Here is a 14828-nt window from a genome sequence, read left to right as displayed (position 1 = left end):
AGAGGCACGGGGGGAAACGGTGAAAATGACCCCTCGGTCCTATTTATAAGGCGAAGTGAAAAAATGGCAAGTGTGGGAATTGAGGAGTCCAAAAAATGGATAAGTTAATAAAGGTGTCACCTCGATAACTGGATATATATTAAATGAAGGAAATCTCCGATATCAACAGATGGATGACGTCAGGACGGTTTATCGTAATTTTGAAGTATGACGTCATGGCGGTTTACAAGATCAAAAACGAAGACAAGAGAGAAGATTTTTTTCTAAAGTGTGGAAGATTGACATGAACAAGTTCAAACCAATCTGGGGCCTAATGTTGGGGATATTACTACTGGAGGTAAACCGGCCTTGGGTAGCCGGGTTGACTCTTTGAAGATTAGAAGCCCATGAAGATGTAAAGATGCTAGCGCTTTATGGAGGGCCCAAAGGCGAGTTACAGTATGTAAATGTAAACCGGCCCAGTCATGTAACTTGTATAGTAAGATAGAAAGAGAGAGGCCGAACCGGATATGTTTATAAACCGGCTTCGGGACTCTGTAGCCCGGCGGGCGTCAACCTATGTATATAAAGGGACGACCCGGCCGCGGTTTAGGGACAGACAACAACAACTCGAAAGCCAGACAAAGCGGATTCGCTCCCTGGCCTTCGAAACCCTAGCAATACCAATCACAACTAGATGTAGGCTTTTACCTTCATCGAAGGGGCCGAACTAGTATAAACTCCCGTGTCCCCTTGTCCGGTTTAACCCCTTTAAGCTAACCCGTTGCGATGGCTCCACAACTAAGTCCTTTCACGAGGACATCTGTCGTGACAAACCCACGACAGTACCTCTGGACCCAGATCACCCAGAAAGGTTTGTCACCATCGGGGCAAACCTGGACAGGAAATAGGAAGGCGAGCTCGCCGATTTCCTCCATGAGAATCGGGACATTTTCGCATGGTCCCCCAAGGACATGCCGGGTGTGCCGAAGGAATTCGCCAGGCATAAGCTACATGTCCGAGAAGGTGCGAAACCAGTCAAACAGCCTCTCCGCCAACTATCGGAGGAGAAGAGAAGGATTGTGGGAGAAGAGATAGCCCGGCTTCTGGCAGCCGGCTTCATTATGGAAGTTTTCTTCCCAGAATGGCTCGCCAACCTGGTCCTCATGCTGAAGAAAAACAACAAGTGGCGCATGTGTATAGACTACACTAGCCTCAACAAGGCTTGCCCCAAAGATCCCTTTGCCTTGCCAACGATTGATCAAGTAATAGACTCCACAGCCGAATGCGAGCTGTTGAGCTTCTTGGATGCTTACTCAGGCTACCACCAGATAAAGCTGGATCCAGCTGACCGCCTGAAAACCGCCTTCATCACACCATTCGGAGCCTTCTGCTACCTGACTATGACATTCGGCTTGAGAAATGCCGGTGCCACTTTTCAGCACTGCATGCAGAAATGCCTCCTCAAGCAGCTCGGCAGAAATGCTCACGTCTATGTAGACGATATTGTGGTGAAGACAGAGAAGCGCGGCACCCTGCTGGAAGACCTCAGAGAAACATTTGAAAACTTGCGCCGATTCCAAATCAAGCTCAACCCCGAGAAATGCGTGTTCAGAGTACCAGCCGGCCAGCTCCTAGGCTTCCTGGTCTCCGAACGTGGCATCGAGTGCAACCCAATAAAGATCAAGGCCATAGAGAGAATGGAGATTCCCACCAAGCTGCGGGATGTCTAGAAGTTCACCGAATGCTTGGCTTCGCTGAACCACTTCATCAGCCGGCTCGGAGAGAAGGCCCTCCCCCTCTACCGATTCATGAAGAAGTCCACTCATTTCGAGTGGAACGACCAGGCGGACCAAGCCTTCCACGAGCTAAAGAAGATGCTGACCACGCCGCCTGTCTTAGCAGCACCGGCTGAAAAGGAGCCCATGCTCCTTTACATTGTCGCTACTAGCCGGGTGGTTAGCAGTGTCATCGTAGTCCAACGCCCAGAAGAAGGCCGGGCTCAGCCGGTTCAGAGGCCGGTGTATTATTTAAGCGAAGTCTTATCCACCTCGAAGCAGAACTACCCACACTACCAAAAGATGTGCTATGGTGTGTACTTCACTACCAAGAAGCTCAAGCCCTATTTTCAAGAGCACCCCATTACGGTCGTATGTACTGCCCCGCTTGCCAAGATCATAGGCAGCCGGGACGCATCCGGCCGAGTGGCCAACTGGGCCATTGAGCTGCCCCCCTACGCGATCTTCTACTAGCCCCGCACTGCCATTAAGTCCCAAGAATTGGCTGACTTCCTCGTCGATTGGGCCGAAACCCAATACCTGCCACCGGCTCCCGACTCCACTCATTGGCGGATGCACTTCGATGGGTCCAAGATGCACACCGGCTTGGGAGCCGGCATCGTCCTCACCCTCCCAAGGGAGACAAGCTCAAGTATACATTGCAAATTCATTTTGCCGCCTCCAACAATGTGGCTGAGTACGAGGCGCTCATACACGGGCTCCGGCTAGCCAAAGAACTCGGCATCCGCCAAATCTTGTGCTATGGTGACTCGGATTTTGTGGTCCAACAGTCATCCGGTGACTGGGACGCCAAAGACGCAAACATGGCGAGCTATCGTTTCCTCGTCCAGCAAATCAGTGGATATTTTGAGGGATGTGAGTTCCTTCATGTACCACGTGCCGACAACATGCAAGCGGATGCCCTGGCACGAGTAGGATCCACCTGGCAAGCCATACCAGTCGGCGTTTCTCTCCACCGACTCCTCAAGCCGTCTATCAAGTCGTCTCCAGAATCTGATTCCATCTTCGTGCCGCCTGACCCCAATGTAGTCGGATCCGACTTGGGAAACCAAGCAGGCGGCGCGGGGACTCCGACAGGCGGCCCAGGGACTACCATAGTCGTACCCGGCCCGGGGAATTCGGAACTCGGCCCGAGGACTACTGCAGCCGACCCGGGGACTGCATCAACACAACAGGCGGTGGCCGACTCCGACTCCAACTCTTCACCACCCAGCCCACCCGCCCCTATCACAGTGGCAGTCCTGACAATAGAAGAAGTCACAGCTCCATCCTGGGCCCATCCCATCCTCAACTTCTTAGTAAACAGAGAGCTACCAACCGACGAGATCTCGGCAAGACAAGTTCAATGCTGAGCTGGAGCCTACACAATCGTCAACAGAGAGCTTGTTAAGCGCAGTGTCACTGGAGTCTTCCAGCGCTGCGTCGAACCAGAGAAGGGCACAGCAATCCTCAGGGACATCCACCAAGGCGAATGCGGACACCACGCAGCCTCAAGGTCACTCGTCGCCAAGGATTTTCGCCACAGATTTTTCTGGCCGACTGCCTTGGAAGACGCCAAGGAACTAGTCAAAAACTGCAAAGGGTGCCAAGTTTTCAGCTCCAAGCAACACCTGCTGGCTTCTGCACTCAAGACCATCCCCCTCACCTGGCCCTTTGCCGTCTGGGGGCTAGACATGGTGGGCCCATTCAAGACGGCACGTGGCGGCATGACACATCTGCTCGTCGCTGTGGACAAATTTACCAAGTGGATTGAGGCAAAGCCGATCAAAAAGCTGAATGGGCTGACTGCCGTCACATTCATCACAGATATTATAACCCCGTATGGCCTACCGCATAGCATCATCACCGACAACGGCACAAAATTTTGCAAAGGGAGCACTGGCACATTTCTGCACAACACGCGGCATCCGGCTGGACCTAGCATCCGTTGCCCACCCGCAGTCAAATGGCCAGGTCGAGCGAGCAAACGGCCTCATCCTCTCAGGCATCAAGCCCCGACTAGTCGTGCCACTGGACCGTTCGGCCGGCTGCTGGCTCGACGAGCTGCCGGCCGTCCTCTAGAGTTTGCGCACTACCCCAAACAGATCGACCAGCTTCACCCCTTTTTTCCTTGTATATGGTGCCGAGGCCGTCATCCCAACTGACATCGAGTTCGACTCGCCTCGGGTCACCATGTACACGGAGGCGGAAGCCAAGGAAGCACGAGAAGACAGCGTCGACCTGCTGGAAGAGGGTCGGCTGTTAGCTCTCAGTCGGTCCGCCATCTATCAGCAGGGTCTGCGCTGCTACCACAGCCGGAAGGTCAAGCCAAGATCTTTCCAAGAGGGCGACCTTGTGCTCCGGCTGATCCAGCGAACAGCTGGCCAGCACAAGCTCTCAGCCCTTTGGGAGGGCTCCTTCATCATCAGCAAAGCTTTAGGCAACGACTCCTACTACCTAATCGACGCGCAGAAGCCGAAGGCACGCAAGAGAGACGATTCCGGCAAGGAGTCGAACCGACCGTGGAATGCCAATCTCCTCAGAAGATTTTACAGTTAAAAAGCAGTACGTAGCACGCTACCTTTTGTACTAAGTACGAGACAAGGGGTGCCCCGAGGAGTACTCGGGGACTACCCTATTTTATCTATGAAAGATGAGTATCACGCATACGATTATGTTGCTACATTTGCTTTCTTCGTCCAGCACTGGGTTCGACCAGTCGGCCCGGGGACTCGCCGCCTCAAGTTATATCTGAAGTTCCACCTGCACCCAGACAAGTAGTGTGCCGGCACCCAAGCCCCCTCTTGCCAAAAGTCGCAACTCAAAGAAACGACTGTCTGACTGGCAAGAGCCAAGGGCAGGAAAGGATGCCCACGCGAAAAAACGGCTAAGGACTAACGAACTTATATAACACAAGTCGGCCTCCCACCCCGCCAGCCGACTACTAGAGCAGTTGGCTGGCCGGCTTCCCGCTCACCTTGCTGCAATCTGAGAAAGCTCAAGTACTTGCCTTCCCAAAAACGATCAAGTCCTTCTCCGGCCGCAGACTGCAGAGCAGCTGTCCGGCTGGGAAGGCAGCGGCCAAGGGAAGGCGGCAAAGGAAAAAGCCAAAGGATAAAAAGCAAACATAAACGGAAGCCAAACACATGCATAATATTTACACAAAAGACCTTTGAAAGGCCAGCATTCAACATAGTCTGAATACACCCCCAGCGGGTGGAACTGCGCAAATTTAAAGATTGTTCAAAGAAGTAACAAGCAGGAAAGCTAGGACGGCAGATCAAGCCAGGGGAGCAACAGGCGAGTGGGGCAGGTAGGCGGAGTCGGCGGTGCCGGCTGGAGGAGTGACCGGCTGGCGAGTCTCGGCATCGTTGCTAGAAGCACGATCGGGCTGAGGCGGGCTGGTCGCTTCACCATCCGATGCAGCGTCTTCGTCATCCTCTCCCTCTTCCTCTTCGCCCTCATCACTGGAGGGAATCTCCTCCGCCGAGTCCTCACCTTCAGCCAGGTTCAGCCCAAACCACTCCTCCGGCTAAGCGACGCCAGCGTCATCCACCTCAGGAGCAAAGGCGCTGGTATTGGTATACTCGGCGGTCGACGAGGCACGCTGGATGATAGCCGGCCGCACCGCCTCTAGCTCCTCGTCAGCCTCCTGCCGCCAGGTGCTCAGCTGGTCCAAGTTCAGCCCAGGATACCAACCCCGGACGAACTCCAGAGCCCGCCCAGCGCCGGAGCGGGCCGCTGACGCCTTCCAAGCCTCGAAGCGGCCGACTGCGACCTCCAGCCAGTTGGCGGTCCGACTTGGGGTGCGCGGAATCACCTCGCCAGGCCAGAGGGCGGCTAGCACTTGCGCTCCGGCGCGCTGAAGATGGCGGAGCATGCGATGGGCCGGCTGCAGGCGGGCTTGAAGCCCCAGAAGCTGCTCCTCAAGTGAGGGGCTGGCATTCGGCGCAATCTCGGCCCCGCCTGCCGTCACGTGTCGCGGTAGGCCTCGATGGCTTGGGTGGCGGCGGCTGAGTAGCTGGGGAAGTAATCCGCGCAAAGAGGAAAGCAGCGACACAAAATCAAAAAATGGATCAGATAGTAGAAGGCAGGCAAGGAAGCAAAGAAGAAGGCGGCCTACCGTCAATCAAGTCTTCCACCTGGCTGTAGCCTTGGCTCAGCGCCTGCCTCATCTCGGCCCAGTTTGCCGCCTCGGTCTCATACTCAGCTTTGAGGGCGGCCTCGCTGTCCTACGCCGCCTTCAGGGCCGCCCTGTGGCTTTCCTCCTGGTCGGCCAACCTCTTGGCCAGGCGGTCACGCTCTTGAGCCAGGGTGGTGCACTCGGCCTCCTTGGCACGAAGGGCGGTCTGGGCTCCGCTCAGCTGGCTCCTCAAGTTGGCATTGGCCCCTGCAATATAAAGAAAGAAGTCGTCAGGAAAAGATCCGACCCGACTACTCGGTAGTCGGCCCGAATCTCGGGGACTACACCCAGTGGGTGCGCTGACGCGCCCCCACTTAAAAGAAAAACGGAGCGCTTACTCCGGCTCTCGGTCAGATCAGTGGCTTTCTGATTCAACTCCTGGGCCTGGGAGTTGAAGGCGGCCGCGCGGAGGTTGTGGTACTCCTGCAGAGAAGACAAGGGACGTGAGTAAGAACAAGATGGTAATCAAGCTTTCCAATAAGTTCCAAGCTGCCTGCTCAGCAGCCGTCTCGGAACTCGGGGACTACACCCAGTGGGTGCGCTGACGCGCCCCCATGGAAGAAATTAAAAGCAATTAAAGGAGCAGGAGGACTCACCCGAATAACCGACCGCGGCGTGAGAAACTCCTAGGTGTACTGCTTCAGCGCGGTGGCTTGGGCCTGAAGCCAGCTCCGGACGTCCTGCGCCGCCACATTCAGCACGGCTGTCCCGCCGCCCGGTGTCCACCCGGACGAGCTATCGCTGGCCGCTTCTAGGTCCTGGGCAGACGAGCCGGCGTCCATGGTCTTCTGCGCGTCCGGCGCTGAAGTCGCCTTCCCCGCGCGTCGGCGAAGCGGTGACGAGATTACAAGATCCCCTCCCACGGTCGCCTCGCCCCCAGCCGGCCGCGCTGGCGGCACTTCAGGCCGGCCTCCTCGGCCCGCTACAGTCGGCGGTGATAGCGCCGTCTCCCTCTCCATCTCCGGCTGGCCGCGGCCGGCTTCCTCCAATGGGGGCACAGGGGTGTCAGGAGCCGCGGCACGGAGGGGAATGACGAACTGCGGAGGTTGGTTCTGCAGGGCCTCCGCCTCCCTCTCCGCATCTGCGGCCTCCGCCTGGGCCTTGGCGGCTGCGACGGCTCGCGCCTCCGTCGACTTCTGCTCCGCCTACCGAGCCGCCCTCCGCTCCTCTCGCGTTTCCCGTGCGTTCCGCTCCGTCGCCTCTAGGAGGTCGGCGCGGGGATCTACCCGGCGCGAGTTTGAAGACCCTCCTACGGCTCCGACTATGGAGGCGGCCGGGACTCGCCCAAGGGAAAGAGGGGCCCTGTTTGATAAATTGAGAAGGGTTTGGAAAAACATCAACCGGAGAAGAAGAAAAAAGAAAGGCATGAAAACAGCGACACTTACGCTGAGACCGCCTGCGGCTGCTTCACCACCTTGCGGAAGCGGGCTGCCTTCGCGGCCGCCTCATCCCGCTTGGTCGCCGCCGCGGTACTCTTGGGCTTCTTCGGCCGACTGCCGAAGTGGGTCGATGCGGCCCGTCGCTTCTAGGCGCTGCCCTGGGCAGTCGGCCCGACGGATGGGCCCGCACCATGGTGCTCAGGCGCCGGTCGGCGGCGCGCGATGACTTCGGCCTCGTCATCATTTGGCCTGTCCTCGAAGCCGGCCCCGAGCCCGGACCCGCCTGCGTCGCCGCCTTCCCCCGTGATGTCTTCCTCCGTGGCGGTCGCCCCCAGGTCTGGGTCGTCTACATCGTCCATCGTATGGTCGGGGAGGAACTGGCGTTCCACCCCTGCGGCCCCGGCTGTTGGCGGAAGCATGGGGTTCTGCCAAAGAAAGGCCAGCTGGTCAGGAGTCGGCCACCATGAACACGGCAACGAGCAAAGAAGAAGAGAAACTTACCACCGACGGAGGATTGGCGCGAGAGTACGACACCTTGCCATACTGCCACTCCTCGGCGAGCTTGCAGTTGGAAATGTAGTTCACCATCTAAGACACCTCGGTGTGAAGCATCTCCTTGGTGCTTAGTCGGCACGGGTCGAAGCGGCCGCTCATCTGGCAGATCATATGAGGTCGGCCCTGGAGCGGGAGCACACGGCGCTCCACGAAGGCGGCCACCAGGTTGGCCCCGGACAGACCCTCCGACTGGATCATCACCCGGAGCCGGGCAACGGAGGAGGACCCGCCCGAAGACAGCGACCTGGACCGGAAGGACCATGAAGGTTGCCTCCCAGCCGGCGGGCCGGCTATGTAAGCCGGCAGGTTGATGAAGTTGCCTTGCGGAGAAATATTCTTCCATTAGAAGTAGGACTTCTGCCAGAGCTTCACCGACTGGATCAGCGGGATGAGCGGAAACGGGTTGTTGTCGCTCACCCTCCGCATGGCGATGAAGGCACCACATGGGGCGGGCACGCCCGCGACAACGGTGCCGAGCTTGCACTGAAAGAACTCTCCCCACAGTTCAAGAGTGGGGAGGACGCCAAGAAAACCCTCGCACAGGGTGACGAAGGCCGACAGCAGCATCACCATGTTGGGAGTGAGGTGATGCGGCTGCAGATGATAAAATTCAAGGAACGAGCAGAGGAACCCGCTCGCCGGCAAGCCGAAGCCGCGTAGGCAGTGCGAGCGGAAGATCACCCGCTCATCCTCTTCTAGCACCGGCGAGATCTCCCTCTCCGGCGCGAGGCGGACCCGTACGAGATCCGCGCCCGGCAACCGCCGCGTCCGACGGAGGAAGTCAACGTGGTCGTCATGGACGTTGGAGCCGTCCCAGGAGCTCGACAATGCCATGGGGATGGCGCGGCAGCGAGAAAGGTACGACGAAAAGAGGGCGCACGACCCAGCTGCGATGAAGCGGCGGCGAGCCAAGAAGATTTGCAGGAAGGCCGAGCGGTGGCAGGTAGCCGTCGTGATGAGAGGAGGAGGAAGAAGGAGGGGGCAGAGCGAGGGAGAGCGCGCGAGCATTTTGGCGCTCCCCTCCTCTACCCCTACTTATAGCCTCGTGCAGCGAAGCCGAGGAGGCAGGACGTGGGGGGTGTGGGATTAACTACACCCACTCCCCCCACGCCCCGCGATTATTGCGCCATTACGGCATGGGGAAACCGCCACTAGGGCGCGCGCGGTCCGTCCAGGCCGCAGAAGATCCGCGTGTGGGCCGAGGCCCTGTAGTGGCGGGCCCCAGACTGCAGCAGCGGCCCGTCGTGCGCGTGGGCTCGCAGGCCCCTCCAGCCGGAGGATGCCACGTGGCGCGCAGACGACGAGCGGTCAGTTCACAGCCGGACTCGCGCGCCGACTGGCACCCGCCTTCAAACTTCGAGATCTCTAAGAAACGGCGCGCCTAGTCGAAACCGGCTTCTGGTTCCCGGCTCCTCAAGATAGGAAGCTGACTGGGCTCCTCGACTTTTTTCTGCCTCGGAGCCCAACCAGCTTCGGGAACTACTGTGGGAGTAAATGACCACGGGTAGCCTAGCGGGCTTCCCCTGGCACTTCAGAAAAAATTACAGGCCGAGCAAGCCTCCAAGCTTCCAAGACATGGGGTCGTCTTCCCCCAGCCGGCTACCTCTCAAGCCGGCTGCGCAAAGGCAGCCCAGCCCTGAAATCCTTGAGAAACAAGACCATGAGAAGGCCGACTTCCAGAAGCCGGCCATAAAAGGGCCGACTCCCAGGAGCCGGCCCCTCAGCAGGCGGCTAAGATCTTGCCCTCAGAGTCTGCACCCACATAATGGCGACAAGACAGGGTGTGGCTACAGTAAAGCCTGCCACCCCCGAATCCCGGCGCACGCATGGACACAGTGCACCGTACGGGGTGGCCGTCCCCGTCCGGCGCGGCACTGTTGCCACGATGATCGTGACGTCACCCACGGCGAGGGATCAGTACGACCCGTGGGTGGCGGGCACCCTCGGTCAGGGAGATCCCGAAGGCGGCCAGGCTTCCCACAGTCGGCCAGGGGTATGGCCGGCTTCCAATAGCCGGCCAGCTCTCTCCCTCCAAGGAGGTGCTTCATTAAGGAGACAAGAGAAGGTAAGGCTACAGTGATGAGCCACCTCGCGGCGGCACTGTAACCATGCTTACCACGACGAAGCCATCGTCACCAGGGGCAAGGTAACAGTAACCAGCCCCCGACAAGACCCCTGAGCAGTGGGGCCGGCCTGTCGGCCAAAGAGTCGGCAGCCGGCGGGCCCACCAGTCGGCGGAGAAGCCGGCGGGCGTAGACATAGACGGCTGGGGCCCACGACCAGCCGGATTACCATTGAACCCCTGGGGGGTAGGCCTATATAAACCCCCCAGGGTTCCGATGCAGGGGAGATCACTCTTTGGATAGATTTTAGACGCCACAAGGAGAAGACGAGCGGGCTAGCCTGGCCCTCCCTCATCCTTTCACCGAACAGCTCAAGGAGCATTCTGTAGCAACCCACCGAGCTAGTGATCATGTGGAGACCCCATAGAGCAGCATTAGGGGTGTTATCTCCACGGAGAGCCCTGGAGCTGGGTAAGATTCGCCGGCGTGCATGTCTTTGCCTTATCCCGTTTCCAAGCACCGGCGATGTTTTATTGGCTCCCACAATGATAAGCCATCCATTGGCATATGTCGCACCAACCACCCGACAGGTATACAGAAATTCTATATCATTTCCGGACACCAATATGCCATCCACATATAATATCAGAAATGCTACAGAGCTCCCACTCACTTTCTTGTAAATACAAGCTTCATCATAAGCCTGTATAAAACCATATGCTTTGATCACCTCATCAAAGCGTATACTCCAACTCCAAGATGCTTGCATCAGTCCATAGGTGGATTGATGGAGCTTGCACACTTTGTTAGCACCTTTAGGATCAAAAAAAACTTCTGGTTGCATCATATACAACTCTTCTTTAATATCCATCAAGGAATGCAGCTTTTGACATCCATTTGCCAGATTTCATAATCATAAAATGCTGCAATTGCTAACATGTATCGGATAGGCTTAAGCATCACTATGGGTTAGAAAGTCTCATCGTAGTCAACTCCTTGAACTTGTCAAAAAAACTTCTACGACAAGTCGAGCTTTGTAGATAGTAACATTACCATCAGCGTCAGTCTTCTTCTTAAAGATCTATTCATTTTTATGGCTTACCGATCATCGGGCAAGTCCACCAAAGTCCACACTTTGTTCTCATGCATGGATCATATCTCAGATGTCATGGCCTCAATCCATCTATTGGAACATGGGTTCATATAGCTTCTTCATAGTTGGTAGGTTCGCCTTGATCTAAAGTTTCATGATCATCATCATTTGCTTCCTCTCTAGTTGATGTATGCATCACTGGAACAGTTTTCTGTGATGTGCTACTCTCCAATTCGAGAGAAGGTACAATTACCTCATCAAGTTCTACTTTCCTCCCACTCACTTCTTTCGAGAGAAACTTCTTCTCTTGGAAGGACCCATTCTTGGCAACAAATATCTTGCCTTAGGATCTGTGGTAGAAGGTGTACCCAATTGTTTCCTTAGGGTATCCTATGAAGACACACTTCTCCGATTTGGGTTCGAGCTTATCAGGCTGAAGCCTTTTTGACATAAGTGTCGCAACCCCAAATTTTAAGAAGCGACAGCTTAGGTTTCTTGCCAAACCACAGTTCATACGGTGTCGTCTCAACAGATTTAAATGGTGCCCTATTTAACGTGAATGCAATTGTCTCTAATGCATAACCCCAAAACGGTTGTGGTAAATCGATAAGAGACATCATAGAACGCACCACTTATGATAAAGTACGGTTATGGCGTTCGGATGGTGTTCCAGGTGGCGTGAGTTGTGAAACTATTCCACATTGTTTTAAATGAAGGCCAAACTCATAACTCAAATATTCACCTCCACGATCAGATCGTAGAAACTTTATTTTCTTATTACGACTATTCTCCACTTCACTCTGAAATTCTTTGAACTTTTCAAATGTTTCAGACTTGTGTTTCATCAAGTAGATATACCCATACCTACTCAAATCATCTGTGAAGGTCAAAAAATAACGATACCCGCCGCGTGATTCAACACTCAATGGACCACATACATCGGTATGTATTATTTTCAATAAGTCATTAGCTTGCCCTATTTGTTCCGGAGAACGGAGTTCTAGTCATCTTGCGCATGAGGCATGGTTTGCAAGTATCAAATTACTCATAATCAAGTGACTCCAAAAGTCCATATGCATGGAGTTTCTTCATGCGCTTGATACGTCTCCAACGTATCTATAATTTTTGATTGTTCCATGTTATTTTATTATCAATCTTGGATGTTTTATAATCATGTTATAGTGCCTAGTGCCTAGTGCCAGTTCCTGTTTTTTCCATGCTTTTTACATCGCAAGAAATCAATATCAAACGAAGTCCAAATGGCACGAAACTTTACGATGATTTTTATGGGCCAAAAGGAAGCAGATGGGGTGCCCTGGCGCCCCCCGGTGGGGTGTGCCCACCTCGGGTGCCCCCCGGACCGCCTCTTTGCTCTATAAATACCCAAATATTCCCAAAACCCTAGGGGAGTAGACGAAATATTCATCCAGCCGCCGGAGAGTCCAGAATCACCAGATCCAATCTAATCACCATCACAGAGGGGATCACCACTTCCATTGGTGCCCCCCCGATGATGCATGAGTAGTTCTTTGTAGACCTTCGGGTCCATAGTTAGTAGCTAGATGGCTTCATCTCTCTCTCTTGATCCTCAATACAATGGTCTCTTGGAGATCCATATGATGTAACTCTTTTGCGGTGTGTTTATTGGGATCGATGAACTTCGAGTTTATGATCAGATCTATGTTTTTATATCCATGAAAGTACTTGAATTTCTTTGATCTCTTTTATGCATGATCTCTTATAGCCTTGTCTTTCTTCTCCGATATTTGGGTTTTGTCTGGCCAACTTGATCTATTTGTCTTGCAATGGTAAGAGGTGCCCGGTAGTGAGTTCGATCTTACGATGCTTGATCCCAGTGACAGAAAGGGAACCGACACGTATGTATCGTTGCCACTAAGGATAAAAAGACGAGATCTATATCTACCGCCATATAGATAAACGGATCTTGTCTACATCATGGCATCATTCTTATTGCATTACTCCGTTTTTCCATGAACTTAATACACTAGATGCATGCTGGATAGTGGTCGATGTGTGGAGTAATAGTAGTAGATGGAGGCAGGAGTAGGTCTACTAATCTTGGACGTGATGCCTATGTAATGATCATTTCCTGGATATCGTCATAATTATTTGAAGTTCTATCAATTGCCAAACAGTAATTATTTACCCACTGTTTCCTATTTTTCTCGAGAGAAGCCACTAGTGAAACCTACGGCCCCCGGGTCTTGTTTCTCATATATTTGCCTTTGCGTTCTTCTTTTTCCTTGCTTTTATATTCAGATCTATTAAAACAAAAATAAAAAAATACATTGCTGCACTTTACTTTATTTGTGATCTATTTATCCAATCTATTATAAAAAAAATTACCATCACACACCAATTTCTGGCGCCGTTACCCGAAAGGGATTGACAACCCCTTTAACACGTCGGGTTGCGAGGTGTTGTTATTTGTGTGCAGGAGTTGTTTACGTTGTGTTGCTTGGTTCTCCTACTGGTTCGATAACCTTGGTTTCATAACTGAGGGATATACCTACCGCCGCTATGCTGCATCATCCCTCCCTCTCTGGGGAAATACCGACGTAGTTCCAGCTACCATCAAGGAGAATTTCTGGCGCCGTTGCCGGGCAGGATCTTCAACATAACCAGGTTCCTAATCACAAATCTCATCTACTTGCAATTTACATTATTTGCCATTTGCCCCTCATTTTCCTCTCCCCCATTCACAAAAATTTGTCGTTTTATTCAGCCCTCTTGTTCTGTTCGCCGTTTTCTTGTCAGATCTATTCTCTGCTTGCAATCATGAGTGGTTTAAGTATGGCACCAATAGATGATGGCCCGACTCCTAAGATGGGATGTACAGGCAATCTGGATGCTAAATAATTTATCTTGGGGCAAGGGAACGTTATGGGAAAAGAATGTATCCAAGAATTCTTCAATTGTGTTGGAAATTTGAGTCTTGATGATGCTCCTATACTTAAAACTACTAGATCTTATGCGGATGCTATTTCAACACTAGTTCTGAAACTTTATAGAAAATTTATCCGCACTCATCCTACTTTGCAAAGTTTGTTTTTTGAGCTTCCCGAAATAAACAATCCTAGAGCCAAAAAAATTGGCCACTCTCGTTCTTATGAACGAGTTTGACTACATAATTCGGGAAGCTAGGGAAATCTTTGATTTTATGGTATGAGTCGTGAAAAACCCATGATAGACGAAATTATTGACAATAGCGACTATGCACTAAGGCATTTGCTTGGAGATAATAAGATCTTTGATGAGAAACTTAAAAAGGAGGTCCCCGCTCTAGATATAATCCAACAAGTTTTTAATAATGTTAATCAACACTATCCTTGGATTGTAGCGGGAAACCAAAGGGGTTATGATGAAAATCAACTAAGGAATGCTAATGTTTCTATGGATAATATGTTTATGTTGTGTTCACAAAACCTCCTGATAAAAATACCCCCAAGAAAATTAAGAAGAATAAGGATGACAAAGCTTAGATCCTTGATTTATGCCTAGCTAAGGGCGTAAAACTATAACACTTGTTGGGAGGCAACCCAATGAATAAAATTTATTTTTTCTTTTTGCTTTCTGTTCTTGAGTGTTATCACAATTATGCTACTGTTATGATTGTGTTTTTTATTTTTTTAATTAGTGTTTGTGCCAAGTAAAGCCTTTAGGATCTTCTTGGGCAATAGTTGTTTGATCTTGGTGAAAAAAACAAAAAGTTTCCGCTCACGAAATTAATTTTCATTTTTTACCAGATTGCGATAAAATACCCATTCCAATTGCAGT

Source organism: Triticum urartu, chromosome 1, assembly GCF_003073215.2.
Source record: "Triticum urartu cultivar G1812 chromosome 1, Tu2.1, whole genome shotgun sequence".
NCBI lineage: Eukaryota > Viridiplantae > Streptophyta > Magnoliopsida > Poales > Poaceae > Triticum > Triticum urartu.
Note: the sequence above shows the minus strand (reverse complement) of the source record.